A 14823-nucleotide genomic window follows, 5' to 3' on the forward strand; every position below is an offset into this window, starting at 1 on the left:
AGGCACACACCACCATGCCTGGCTAATTTTTGTATACTTTGTAGAGACGGGGTTTCACTTTGTTGGCCAGGCTGGTCTCAAACTCCTGACCTCAAGTGATCTGCCCGCCTTGGCCTCCCAAAGTGCTGGGATTACAGGCATGAGCCGCCACGTCCAGCCTGCTTCTTGCAAGAGGAAGAATGTGTGTGAGGAGAAATATCCATTAAAGGAGGAGGTTGTGATAAAATACAAATTGCTGTAAATGCAAATTCTTTTCCATTCTTTCCTCTGAGAAGTGAACTTCAATTTAATCTGGACTGTCTTTAGTGATTTATATGAATAATAGAGTGCATTAGAAGTAATATTGTGGGACTTCTAAGGCTAGGTCATCAAATGACATCCAGCTTCATCCCTGGCTCTCTGGAAATGCTCATTCTTGGGAGCTTTTTCCCTCTAAGAACCAGTAGACATTCAGTGAGAGGCTGCAAGGCTTGTATCCTGGTCAAAAGCCCCAACTGGGCTCCCAGGTGAAAGCCAGCATCATCCACTGGCCTGCAAATAAGCCATCTTGGATACCCAGACCAGGAGAACTTACAGATAACCAGAGCCCCAGATAATGTCTGTCTTCAACTATGGTAGAGACCTCAAGTTAGAACCAGGGTATGGTGTACTTTAAGTTTTCTAAACAAGTATTTATAAATATAATTTTATTCCCTCAATATTAACTCACCATCACGAAGTAGGTGCCTGGAGATAATTTACATTCACTCTTAACGTAGGTTAGAATATAGCATGGTAACGGCTGGGCTTGGTGGCGCACACCAGTAATCCCAGTACTTTGGGAGGCTGAGGCAGGCGGATCACGAGGTCAGGAGATCAAGACCATCCTAGCTAACATGGTGAAAACCCATCTCTACTAAAAATACAAAAAAAAAAAAAAAAAATTAGCCTGGCGCAGTGGCGGGCGCCCGTAGTCCCAGCTAGTGGGAGGCTGAGGCAGGAGAATGGCAGGAACCCAGGAGGCAGAGCTTGCAGTGAACCAAGATCACGGCCACTGCACTCCAGCCTGGGCAACACAGGGAGACTCCGTTTCAAAAAAAAAAAAAAAAAAAAAGAGAATATCCAACTTAAGTTGGCAGGTGGCTCCCCTTCATCAATTACAAAAGGATCCAAGTTAATAGATGCACCACTATCTCATAGCTACACCCCCTGGAATGCAAGTTCTCCTTGTGTGTTGAGGCAGGGGAACTAGAAAACTGGAGAATCACAGGTGGGCATTTCAGTCTCACTCTTTCACTTTCGCTTACACTGACATTTAATTGGCCAGAAGTAGTCAGATAGCTCTCACATGTAGGGGACCATGCAAATATCGAAGAACAATGGGAATATTTGGTATTGCTGACTCTTTCACACTCACAGATTGTTTTCCAGTCAGATATTTCATGAAACATCTAACTTACACGCTAATGTTAAGTGTGAACATAGATAAATTCCATGAAAATTTGGAAACTTGAAAATTAAAGGAAATAAGGGGAACATGACCAAGAATAGAAATAATAATGTTAACAGAGAGAAGAGTGAAAATAAGAAGTGACGTTAATTTCGAATTTATGGTACTCTAGGTATGTTCTAAGACCTTAAAATGCGTAGGCATGTTCTAAGATCTTAAGATATATTACTTCATTCAATCATCACAACTACCTCTAAAGTAATTATTATTATTATCATTTGATATGGTTTGGCTGTGTCCCCACCCAAATTTCATCTTGAATTGTAGGTCCCATAATCCCCACATGTCATGGGGGGACCGGGAGGGGGAAGTAATTGAATCACGGGAGCAGGTTTTTCTGTGCTGTTCTCATGATAGTGAATTAATCTCAGGAGATCTCATGGTTTTACAAAGGGCAGTTCCCCTGCACCCCTGCACATGCTCCCTTGCCTGCTGCCATGTAAGACATGCCTTTGCTCCTTCACCTTCTGCTGTGATTGTGAGGCCTCCCCAGCCATACGAAACTGTGAGTCCATTAAACCTCTTTTTCTTTAGAAATTACCATCAGTCTCAGGTATGTCCTTATAGCTGCATGAGAACACACTAATACATCATCATCTTACTGAAAAGAAAACTGAAATACAGAGAAGTTGAGTAATTAGCTCAAGGTCACAAAACCAGATGATGGTGGAACTAGGATTTGAACCCAGGCAGTCTCACTCCAGATTTGACTAAAATTGAAAAAAAAAAAAAAGAAGAAGAAAGAGGGCAACACTTGGAACAGATCATCTTGTTTTCCAAAGAGCATCACAGAGTAGCATCATTATTGTATTAAAATGCTTTAGACCAGAATCTGATTCTCAGCCTTCCAAACTCAGAAACATCATGGTCTTTCAGGAGTGACTGGAGACTGATGTACGATAAGATGCCACTACATTAATTTATAATGGGGCTTCATATCCTTCAAGAGATTCATTTTCTTTGTTTAGAAAAGCTGTAAGTGAAATATAACTCTAACAAATGTACTTGTTTATTACTTTATAATTAATGGTACAGCTGCTAAGTAGACTGAGTACCCGAGTTCTCAGACTAGAGCAACATTGCTCTCAGGGAAGTTGACATGGAACCTCAAAGGTGCCTGGTGATGAGGAAGTGGAACCAGAAGAAGTTAATCATGTGACTCCATTATTTACTGGCATTAAAGAGAGTAGAACAACCCCCTCTCTATGATAAGAATTATACCTGCCACTGAGATAAGTCAAGTGTAGTTTATATTCAAACTGACCATCACTACTTGTCCCCACTCTGCAACACCAGAGAGTCTCAAATATTCTCAGTTCACTGTGCCCTTAGTGTCCCCAGTTTTTTTTTTTAATAATGTCCTATAGGCAACGTTATTAGTTGCCTATAGGACAAAAGAAATACTTAACAGTTCTTTTATTAAGTAGTGAAGGCCAAGCAATTTAATAAGTATTCATGTTCTATAACTCAGTAACCATACGAAAAAAAACACATAAATTTAAAAATTAATATTTATAAATTATTATTTAACCATAATTATTTATTAATGGTATATGAACATCTACTGGACCTACCGAAGTTCTCAAGCTTTGAAGTCAGATTAGACAACAGCATGTAATTTCCTGTTCCGTGATGATTTTTACAAGGTACTTGCCTTTAAAACTTAGATTCTCAAGGATATGGTATCACTGAAAAGAGGGTAGTCCAATCTACTGTTTTATGTAGCTTGTACTTCCAGCTTCATGAGTGACCTAGTAGTCTCTGCAGTGGCCAACAGATATTGGGTATTGCTGTGCCTCCTTTGAAAATGACTAATACAGTAATTTTGAGCACTCATTTGCTCAGACTACTTAGCAGCTATTCCATTCATTAAAATTAATAATCAAGTACCTCTTTTTAGAGTTATATTTCCCTACTCAAAGAGAATGAATATCCTGGAGCATATGAAGCCTCATTATAAATCTCCTGAAAAACACCACACTCCAGCGTGAACCTGGGGGCCTTAGACAATGTGGAGACAGGCACAGTCAACATTTGTTTCTGAGTATTTGTCCATACTACCTTGAATGACCAACCTTCCTTTGACTTGACTCATTCTTTCTTCATTTATGTTAATATATTCTAACTGATACTTTGGCCTGGGGTGAAGTCCTTAACTTCTGCTCCTGACTACACATCCTCTCAGTCTTTCTCTTCTGTTTAACACTCAGATGACAACTTCATTTACCTTGTTGCCAAATTCTTAGGAAGAAATTCAATATTGCTTCCATGGACAAATAAGAGAAACTATGCAAAAGTACTCAAGGATATGATATAAAACCTACAATTATAAAGCTGGGCAGATCATGAATCTAAAAAGCTTTGGTCTCAGCACTGTGCTATTTTTACTATCAGTCCAGTTTCAAATGAAATGTGTATGCTAGGTAGGCTTTGAGACCTCCAGCTCTTCACCTCCAGCACTTGGACTTGTTTTATAAAATCAGCAACAACATACATGACTAATGTCTCAGACCAGGTGAGGTTGTCATAAATATCAAAGCATCCTCTACACCCCAACATACAATGTTTCTTTCCTTCTTCCTCAGTTTAACAAAATATGTTTTATTGTTTCCATCATAAAGAAAGAAAATAGTTAAATAATGAATTTGACTACCTGTGAATATATGTATCTACTCAGTCACCACTGCTTCAGAGAACACACCTTAGAGTCAAATTCTTAGGATGTAAGTGAAACACAATGTTTAAAAAGAAACTACAGATTGCTTCTATTCAATTTATATTTTGTAGATTTTAGTAATAGTTAAAGAAGCATTTAAATTTGTTTTTTTTTTTTAATTTGTTTTCCCTTTTCAGTATAGTATCACTCAGGAATAAAAGGCAAGTACATAAAATAAGGGAAAAATATTGGTTCAATTTCTTTTTCCATTAAAGTGATCCCACTGATTATAAAAGTCCTCCACTATAAAAGTTGAAAGGCTATTATCAATATTGAGCACTTTTTTTCCAAACATCTTTTTTTTACCCTTAGCAAACCATTGGAGGTAAGAGTGAAGATCACTTAGCAATAATAAAATCTATCCTTCAATGTGTGTAAAGAAAAGCCAGAACAGTTTTATTTGTTAAGATTATCTCTTAGCCTGTTTCGTTAATAGATTCTGATACTTTATCTTACAAATATATTTTATTTATTTTTTAGGACTATTGAACATGATATTTGATTAAAATACTGGCACAGACATTAGACAATAAGCTTCTGTTCTGGCTCTATTTCTAGAAAACTATTTTTTTTTTTTTTTTTTTTTTTTTTTTGAGACGGAGTCTCGCTCTGTCGGAGTCTCGCTCTGTCGCCCGGGCTGGAGTGCAGTGGCCAGATCTCAGCTCACTGCAAGCTCCGCCTCCCGGGTTTACGCCATTCTCCTGCCTCAGCCTCCCGAATAGCTGGGACTACAGGCGCCCGCCACCTCGCCTGGCTAGTTTTTTGTATTTTTTTTAGTAGAGACGGGGTTTCACCGTGTTAGCCAGGATGGTCTCGATCTCCTGACCTCGTGATCCGCCCGCCTCGGCCTCCCAGTGCTGGGATTACAGGTTTGAGCCACCGCGCCAGGCCTAGAAAACTATTATCTTGAAAATTACTCTATTAGTCAGATTTCACTATTGTCACCTAAGGAATAAACATTCTCAAAATCCTAGGAGCTTCTAACAACACGTATTTACTTTTTTCTTACATTGTCTGCGGGTGGATCTGTTCCAAGGCTATGGGTGAGATTCAGACCGGCTCCCTGAAGCTCTTATCATTCCAGGGCCCAAGTGTGCAGCACCCCTACCTTCTATTCAATTTATATTTTATAGATTTTGTGATGCTCATGTGATGAAAAGCAAGAACACAGGGAGCTGGTGAGAATTAAATGCTCCATGAAGCCCCATCTCAGACTTGTTGCAGTGTCATTTCCGTCCATATTCCATTGACAAAAAAACAGATGAGTGGTGAAGGTCAACACCAGTGAGATGGGGAAATAGGGTTTTCCCAAGCAGGGGAAAAGGGAGAGGAGAATGAATACTTGTTGAACAATAAGGCAGTCAACCTCCATCTGTCACATCCTCTTGTTTCCTTTCATGTACATAATTGACTCACTACTTCTACTCAAAAAGAAGGTGATACAGTTTCGATCTATGTCTGTGCCCAAATCTCACGTTGAAGTGTAATCGCCAATGTTGGAAGTGGGGCCTGTTGGGAGGTGATTGGCTCATTCAGTCAAGTGCTCATGAATGGTTTAGCACTATCTCCCTAGAGCTGTTATCATGATAGAGTTCTGTTGAGATCTGATTGTTTAAAAGTGTGTAGCACCTTTCCCTCCTCTTTTGCTATTGCTCTGGCCATGACGTGCCTTCCCCTTTGCCTTCTGCCATAACTGTAGGTTTTCCTGAGGCCTCCCCAGAAGCCAAGGAGATGCCAGCATCATCCTTCCTATACAGCCTGCAGAACCGTGAGTCAATTAAGCCTCTTTTCTTTATAAATTACCCAGCCTCAAATATGTCTTTATAGCAGTGTAATAATGGTCTAACACAGAAGACATTGAAAGTCTCATCTAATCATGGCACCAGGATGTAAGTACATGATCTCGTGACAGTCTCTGGGCGTCAAATCTAAGTGTGAGTCTGTTGGATTTTGAGACTAATGAAATATAAAGACAAGTGATCTACCCTCACATATACCCTAAATACAATTGTAAGACAAAGCAGGTTAATCACAATAAATACTCCATCTGAAAATAGCAACAGTGGGAGTTGCGGAGCATCACTGGTTTATGAAATTCTGAAACCTTGCTGGGCAAATGTTGCAGACATCCTCTGTACTGAAGATAGCACCTGTTTTGGGGGATTAGGCCCCAGTTTGCCTTCCTGAGAATAACTCCTCAGTCTATTTTCTCCATGGCTCTTGAAACCACCTTCTGGGAAGCCCTTTCTCTTTAGTTCTTTAGTCAGATCTTAAGAGGCCATTGGGGTTTCTGACATTTGGGGTGGCTAGGATGCTTTCTCAGCCTGCCTCCCAGCCACAGAATTGGCACACAAGTGCCAGTTTGTGTTTAATATAGTGTTGCGGGAAGTCAGGGACCCCAAACGGAGGGACCAGCTGAAGCCACGGCAGAAGAACATAAATTGTGAAGATTTCATGGACATTTATTAGTTCCCCAAATTAATACTTTTATAATTTCTTATGCCTGTCTTTACTGCAATCTCTGAACATAAATTGAGAAGATTTCATGGACATTTATCACTTCCCCAATCAATAACTCTTGTGATTTCCTATGCCTGTCTTTACTTTAATCTCTTAATCCTGTCATCTTCATAAGCTGTGGATGTATGTCATGTCAGGACCCTGTGATGATTGCATTAACTGCACACATTGTTTAGATATAAGAGATCTAGGCACATTGAAAAAAGAACAGGTTAACAGCAATGTTCAGGGAACAAGGGAGATAGCCATTAGGTCTGGCAGCCTGACAGCCGGGCAGAACAGAGCCATATTTCTCTTCTTTCAAACACAAATAGGAGAAATATCGCTGAATTCTTTTTCTCAGCAAGGAACAGCCCTGAGAAAGAGAATGCATTCCTAGGGGGAGGTCTCTGAAATGGCTGCTCTGGGAATGTCTGGCTTTTACAGTTATATCTAAGGGATGAAATAAGCCCCGGCCTCCTGTAGCGCTCCCAGACTTATTAGGAATAAGTTCCTTATGAGGAAATTCCCACCTAATAAATTTTGGTCAGACTGGTTGTCTGCTCTCAAACCCTGTCTCCTGATAAGATGTTATCAATGACAATGTGTGCCCGAAGCTTCATTAGCAATTTTAATTTTGCCCTGATCCTGTGATCTCACCCTGCCTCCATTTGCCTTGTGATATTTTATTACTTTGCGAAGCATGTGATCTCTGTGACCCACACCCTATTTGTACGCTCCCTCCCCTTTGAAAATCACCAATAAAAGCTTGCTGGTTTTGCAACTTGGGGGGCATGATGGTGCCTGCCGACATTTGATGTCTCCCCCAGATACCCAGCTTTAAAATTTGTCTCTTTTGTACTCTTTCCCTTTATTTCTCAGACCGGCTCACACTTAGGGAAATAGAAAAGAACCTACGTGAAATAACATTGAATCATTGGGGGCGGGTTCCCCCAATATCTGGCACACCAATGTGGTGTTTTTTCTTTTTCACAAGTGCATGTGGGAACCCAATTCCCTTTCGCAGATGCAGAGAAACGTCATCGGTTAGGTTCACAGAAACACTTGTTCAATTCCCTGACGACTGGTGAGTAGTCTGTGTATGGTCCGAGTTAACTATGGGTCACACAGAGTATAAAAATTATACTTATCTTTTCTATATTAAACTCTGGTTAAAACAGAAAAGGGTTTGAGTGCCCATGGAAAATATGATCACTCCATTCAGGGCAGTGGAAAAATACTGTCCTTGGTTTCCTGAAAAGGGGACCTTAGATGTAGACCTCTTAAGACAGGGAAGGGTTCAAGTACCGGTGGAAAATATGGTCACTCTATTCAGGTCAGTGGAAAAATACTGTCCTTGGTTTCCTGAAAAAATAACCTTACATGTGAAACTATGGGCTTGTGTTGGTGCAGCATTCTGGGAGCTGGTCCCAGCAGGGAATTACGTTCCCATCACTGTTTGGGGTGATTGGGCCTTGGTACGTGCCATCCTAATACCTCCTCAAACTTCCTCTCCCGCACAGCCTTCATTATCTGATCAGCCTCTCCCTTTGCCTACTCCTCCCCCACTTAATGATGCTGAAAATTCAATGTCTAACTCTGGTGACTTTAGCTTAATGTTACCCTATGATGACCTTATTTCTTTTCACGAAGAGCCTGTACTGGTAGCTCCCAAGGCCCTGACCCACACAGCCCAGGACCATAGATATACTAATTCTTCTCTTTTCAAACCTTTGCAGTGTTTGCCTCCAGGCATCACCTAATGGCACCGGAACCAAACTACAATTTACCTGTAATTCTACAGGCCCTCCCCTGTCCACTTCAGCCCCTCACCCTCCTGTCTTTTTGGTTCCTCAACTGGTCACTTTGCCATCCACTCAGCCCGCTTCTCTGTACCCGTCTTCACACATGGACACCGGTAATCACCAGTATACCTCTGCCTCTTCTACTCCTCCAGTGCCCCTTTCTCACACTCTCATACTGGTCTGCATCTGTATGTGCTGCTCAATCTTAATTTTTTAAAAGAATTTAAGCATGCTTGTACTCAGTATGGCCCTACTTCTCCTTATGTTAAAATGGTATTACAAACTTTTTGTACTGAGGTCATTTTGCTTCCTTTATACTGGTACCTTTTGGCAAAAAGTTGTTCTAACCCCATCTCAGCCTGGTAGGCAGAGGACGCCCATTTGCAGGCTCAGCTAAATCGGACTAATGGCATTCTAATTACTCAGGCTCAACTCACAGACTCCGATAGTTTCTCTGATGCTTATGCCCAATTAAACTTTGGTGCTCTTACCACATAACAAGTAACAAAGGTGTGTATGAGAGCTTAGGATAAATTACATGCCCCAGGCCAAGTTCCTGTTTCTTTTACTACTGTTAAACAAGTTTAATTGCTTTTACTACCTAATATTGTTTTAAACAAAGGAGATAAGATGCGTGGCCCTGGGATTGGCTCTGGTAGTGAAAAGGCTGCTTATTGGATTAATATAATTTCTAAACAATGGCCCACCTGCACCATACACATTCAAGGAGAAAAGTTTGAGGGCCTAGTAGATACTGGGGCTTATGTTTCTGTTATTTCCTCTAGTTTATGGCCTTCCTCCTGGCTTAAACATCCCGCTAACATGGGACTAGTTGGTGTTGGAAAAGCCAAGGAAGTTTATGGGAGCACATTTATCTTGCCTTGCACTGGCCCTGATGGTCAAAAGGGTACAATTCAGCCTTATATCACACCAATCCCCATTAATCTTTGGTGTACAGATTTACTGGCACAATGGGGGGCTGACATTAATATTCCACATAACTCTTATAGTGCTTCCAGTCAACATATGATGGAAAACATGCTGTTTGTTGCTGGACTCGGTCTCGGTCCAAAACGTGAAGGAATTACTAAACCCTTTCCAGTTACTGTAAAAGAAAACAGGGCGGGTTTAAGTTATTCTTTTTAGTGGTGGCCACTGCCACGCCTCCTGATCCTATCCCTTTACAATGGAAATCTGACACACCCGTTTGGATTCAGCAGTGGCCGCTTGCTAAAGAAAACCTGGAGACTTTAACTCACTTGGTTTCTGAACAGCTACAACTTGGAAATGTGGAACCTTCTCTTTCCCCCTGGAATTCTCCTGTGTTCTAGTAAAAAAGAAATCAGGCAAGTGGTGAATGGTAACCAATTTAATGGCCATTAACACTGTAATTAAACCTATGAGGGCCATCCAACCCGGCATGCCTGCCCCTGCTTTAATACCTAAAATCGGCCTCTCGTATTTATTGATCTTAGAGATTATTTTTTCATATTCCTTTACATAAATCAAATTGTGAAAAATTTGCTTTTACTGTGCTATCAATCAATAACCTGCAGCTCGTTATCAGTGGAAAGTATTTCCTCAGGAAATGCTAAATAGCCCTACAATTTGCCCGCTTTATGTTGGACAAGTGCTTTCAGCAGTTCAAGCCCAATTTCCCTCGGCCTCTATTCTTCATTATCTTGATGATATTTTAATTGCTGCCCCCACTGATAAAGAATTAAATAACTGTTATCAAAGTTTGAGCTGCTGCGTTACAGAGGCTGGATTATACATCGCTCAGGATAAAATTCAACAGACTACTCCTGTTCAATATTTAGGAATGGTGGTCGATAAACAACGTATTCAACCTCAAAAAGTTCAGATGAAATTCTGTGAAAACTTTAAATGACTTCCAAAAACTTTTGAGTAACATTAATTATTTAAGACCTACTTTAGGTATTCTGACCTATGCACTGTCTAACTTGTTTTCTACACTGAGGGGAGATTCCGATCTCTGCAGTCCCAGGACTTTGACCCCTGAGGCTTCACTAGAACTGGAATTCATAGAGGAAAGAATCCAGACCGCCCAGTTATCTAGAGTACAGCTGTTTCAGCCTGTTCAGCTTCTGGTTTTCCCTTCATTACACTCCCCTACTGGACTAATAGTTCAACATAATAATTTAGTGGAGTGGTGTTTTCTTCCTCATTCTGCGTCAAAAACTTTGTCTGGTTATCTAGATCAAATGGACACTCTTATTGGACAGGCACAGTGTAGAATACTTAAACTTTCTGGATTTGATCTAAATTTAATTGTAGTTCCTTTAAATCGGCTCGAAGTTCAAGCTGCCTTTCAACAATCCGTACTGTGGCAAATTCACCAGGCTGATTTTATTGGCATTATTGACAATCATTATCCAAAAACCAAATTGTTTCATTTTATAAAAATGACATCTTGGGTGGTTCCTCGATTAACCAAAGATCAGCCCATTCCTGAGGCCATTACAGTGTTCACTGATAACTCCAGCAATGGAAAAGCTGGTTATGTAGGTCCTATAGACAAGCTTATTTCTACCCCTCATACCTCTTCTCAAAAGGCAGAGGTAGTTGCTGTGATTACTGACTTACAGGATTTCCCCAAACCGTTAAATATTGTCTCTGATTCTACTTAACGTGGAAAAGAGGATATGCTTGTGTTTCACCAGGAGATCATCAAATGAAAATCACAGGGAAAAGACGTCCGTGTCAGAGACCGCCGTCAGACGTGGTAAGATCTGTGCCAACTCCTTAGAAGCTGGCACACCAAATCACAATGGGTCCCACTTCTCCTTACAAACCTAAAAATCTCACCATTTATATTAGCTTGAAAATAACATCCCTCTGTTCTTCTCTTCCTCCTTCTGCACTAAATCTCGCTTACACTGGGTTTTATTTAATGATTCTCCTCCTTACAGTTTCTGTCTCACCAGATTCTTCTCACACTGATTTACCTGCTACACAATATTATTCTTATTGGGCTTATGTGCCTTTTCCTCCACTTATTCGACCTCTTACCTGGATGGATGCTCCTGCGTAAATCTACACTAACAATAGTGTGTGGATGCCTGGAGCTACAGATGACCGTTGCTCTGCTCAACCAGGAGAAGAAGGCACTGCATTTAATGTTACCCTGGGTTATAAGTACCCGCCTCTGTGCCTCGGACATGCACCTGGCTGTATCCACCTGGAAACTCAAGTCAGGGCTGCTTATCTTCCAGAGATATCAGCTACAGAGGAACTGGGGCATTTAGTCTCCGGCCTCTCCCCTTCTCCTTTAAAACAAATGAAAGGGGGAGTAATGGGAGATACCCCACACTTTCAATATAAACCTGCAGGAAAACCATGCCCTAAAAATTTTGAGGGCCTATCTAAAACTTTAATTTGGGAAGATTGCATTAACTCACATGCAGTAATATTAAAAAATGACTCATATGGTTTAGTAATAGACTGAGCACCAAAGAGCTATTTAAAAACAATTGCTCCTCTGGTGGAAGGGAATGCCTGGAGGCTACTTATTTTATTTCTTACCCGGAGAACGAGAATCATCATTCTACTTTGCATAGGAGGTTCAGTTCATTCTTTCCCTTAAAATGGGAAGGTAAAAGCATTATCCCCGCCCCCGAGGCCTCGTATGATACTCCCCATTCTGAGCCCAGAGCACCCAGAACTTTGGAAATTGGCTGTTGCCATGTCTGGACTGCGAGTATGGGAAGGGAAACTATTCTGTCTATTGTCCCCACTACCATCCCCCTCTCTCAGTATCAACGTAGATCTGGACATTCTGCTTTGCTTACCTCCAACCTGACTGTTCCCATACAGAGTTGCATTAAGCCTCCTTACATGCTGTTAGCGGGAAATATCAAAATTTGGACAAACAATCAAACTATCCAATGCATTAATCGTCATTTATACACTTGCATTAACTCCCATTTTGACTCCAGGAAAAGTGCTATGTTGGTTTGAGATCGAGAAGGAATCTGGATTCTGGTAACTTTGCCCAGACCTTGGGAATTCTCCCCCTTGATACATTTCATTAATGAAGTGTTACAGCAAATTCCAAAAGGATCTAAGAGATTTGTTTTCACTTTAATCTCTGTGATCGTGGGCCTAATTACATTCACTGCAATGGCCCCCACTGCCGGAATGGCATTACACCAATCTATTCAAATGGCTCACTTTGTTAATGATTGGCAAGCCAATTCCACCCAAATGTGGAATTCTCAAAAAGGCACTGATCAAAAATTGGCTAATCAAATTAATGATTTCAGACAGTCTGTTATTTGGCTTGGAGATTGGGTAGTGAGTCTCAAACATCGCATGCAAATGCAGGGCGATTGGAATACATTGGATTTCCATATCACCCCATATTCCTATAACGAGACTGATCATTCATGGGAAATGGTCAAAGGACACATTCTGGGTGGGGAAGATAATTTATCATTGGACATAACTAAATTAAAGAAACAAATTTTTGAAGACTCTCAAGTTCATTTATCCATTGTGCCTGGAGCTGAGGCATTAGATCAGGTGGCAGAAAATCTTTCTGAATTAAACCCCACGACTTGGATTAAGTCTACTGGGGGCTCCACTGTAGTAAATTTTGGAATTATGTTTCTCTTTTTAATCGGCTTGTCTTTAGTGTGCTGGACCAGTCAAAGAATCCTGTGTCAAAATCGAGACAATGAACAAGTCTTCATCGCCATTGGCACATTTAAATAAAAAGAAAGGGAGAGATGTTGTGGGAAGTCAGGGACCCCGAACGGAGGGACCAGCTGAAGCCATGGCAGAAGAACATAAATTGTGAAGATTTCATGGACATTTATTAGTTCCCCAAATTAATACTTTTATAATTTCTTATATCTGTCTATACTGCAATCTCTGAACATAAATTGAGAAGATTTCATGGACATTGATCACTTCCCAATCAATACTCTTGTGATTTCCTATGCCTGTCTTTACTTTAATCTCTTAATCCTATCATCTTCATAAGCTGAGAATGTATGTCACCTCAGGACCCTGTGATGATTGCGTTAACTGCACACATTGTTTAAACAATATGAAATCTAGGCACCTTGAAAAAAGAACAGGATAACAGCAATGTTCAGGGAACAAGGGAGATAACTATTAGATATGGCTGCCTGAGAGCCGGGTGGAACAGAGCCATATTTCTCTTCTTTCAAAAGCAAATAGGAGAAATATCGCTGAATTCTTTTTCTCAGCAAGGAACAGCCCTGAGAAAGAGAATGTGTTCCTAGCGGGAGGTCTCTGAAATGGCTGCTCTGGGAATGTCTGTCTTTTACGGTTATAACTAAGGGATGAAATAAGTCCTGGTCTCCCTTAGCACTCCCAGGCTTATTAGGATGAGGAAATTCCCCCCTATTAAATTTTGGTCAGACTGGTTGTCTGCTCTCAAACCCTGTCTCCTGATAAGATGTTATCAATGACAATGCATGCCCGAAACTTCATTAGCAATTTTAATTTCGCCCTGGTCCTGGGATCTCGCCCTGCCTCCATTTGCCTTGTGATATTTTATTACTTTGCGAAGCATGTGATCTCTGTGACCCACACCCTATTTGTACGCTCCCTCCCCTTTGAAAATCACTAATAAAAACTTTCTGGTTTTGCGGCTTGTGGGGCATTATGGAACCTGCCGACATTTGATGTCTCCCCCAGATACCCAGCTTTAAAATTTCTCTCTTTTGTACTCTTTCCCTTTATTTTTCAGACAAGCCGACAGTTAGGGAAATAGAAAAGAACCTACGTGAAGTAACTTTGAATTATCCGGGGCAGGTTCCCCCGATAATATAGTGATATTCTTTTTTAAAAAAAATCCAGGCTAGCAGTAGCATCAAGTAATCCAATTTGTTCAGAAACTATTGACTTATGTTCTTTATTCTAGTACTGTAGTCATACCAAAATTCTTTTTGAGCCAGGTATCTGTCACTAGACTTAATTACTATTCCGATTTGCTTACTGCTAGCACATATTCTGAAGTAAGTGAGCATACAGTAAGACATTTAGGTCTGTATAACACGAGTTATATGTAACTCAGGATAGCAGTGGGAAGTGATAATAATTTCTTTACCTGCAATATCAAAACATATAAAACTGAATCTATCTCACCTTTGAACAAACTTCAACCTTGTCCAGTCTGTATAGTGCTACACTGAAGTATATTTGGCAAATACTTTGCCTTTTAGTACTACTGTAATATTGTCAATCTGCCTATCAGCCAGATTTACCCTGGCTTTTCACTTAAGAAATAAGTTTTTCTGTAACATGAACCAGGTATAAAG

This window comes from Macaca nemestrina, chromosome 3 (genome assembly GCF_043159975.1).
Source record: "Macaca nemestrina isolate mMacNem1 chromosome 3, mMacNem.hap1, whole genome shotgun sequence".
Classification (NCBI taxonomy): domain Eukaryota; kingdom Metazoa; phylum Chordata; class Mammalia; order Primates; family Cercopithecidae; genus Macaca; species Macaca nemestrina.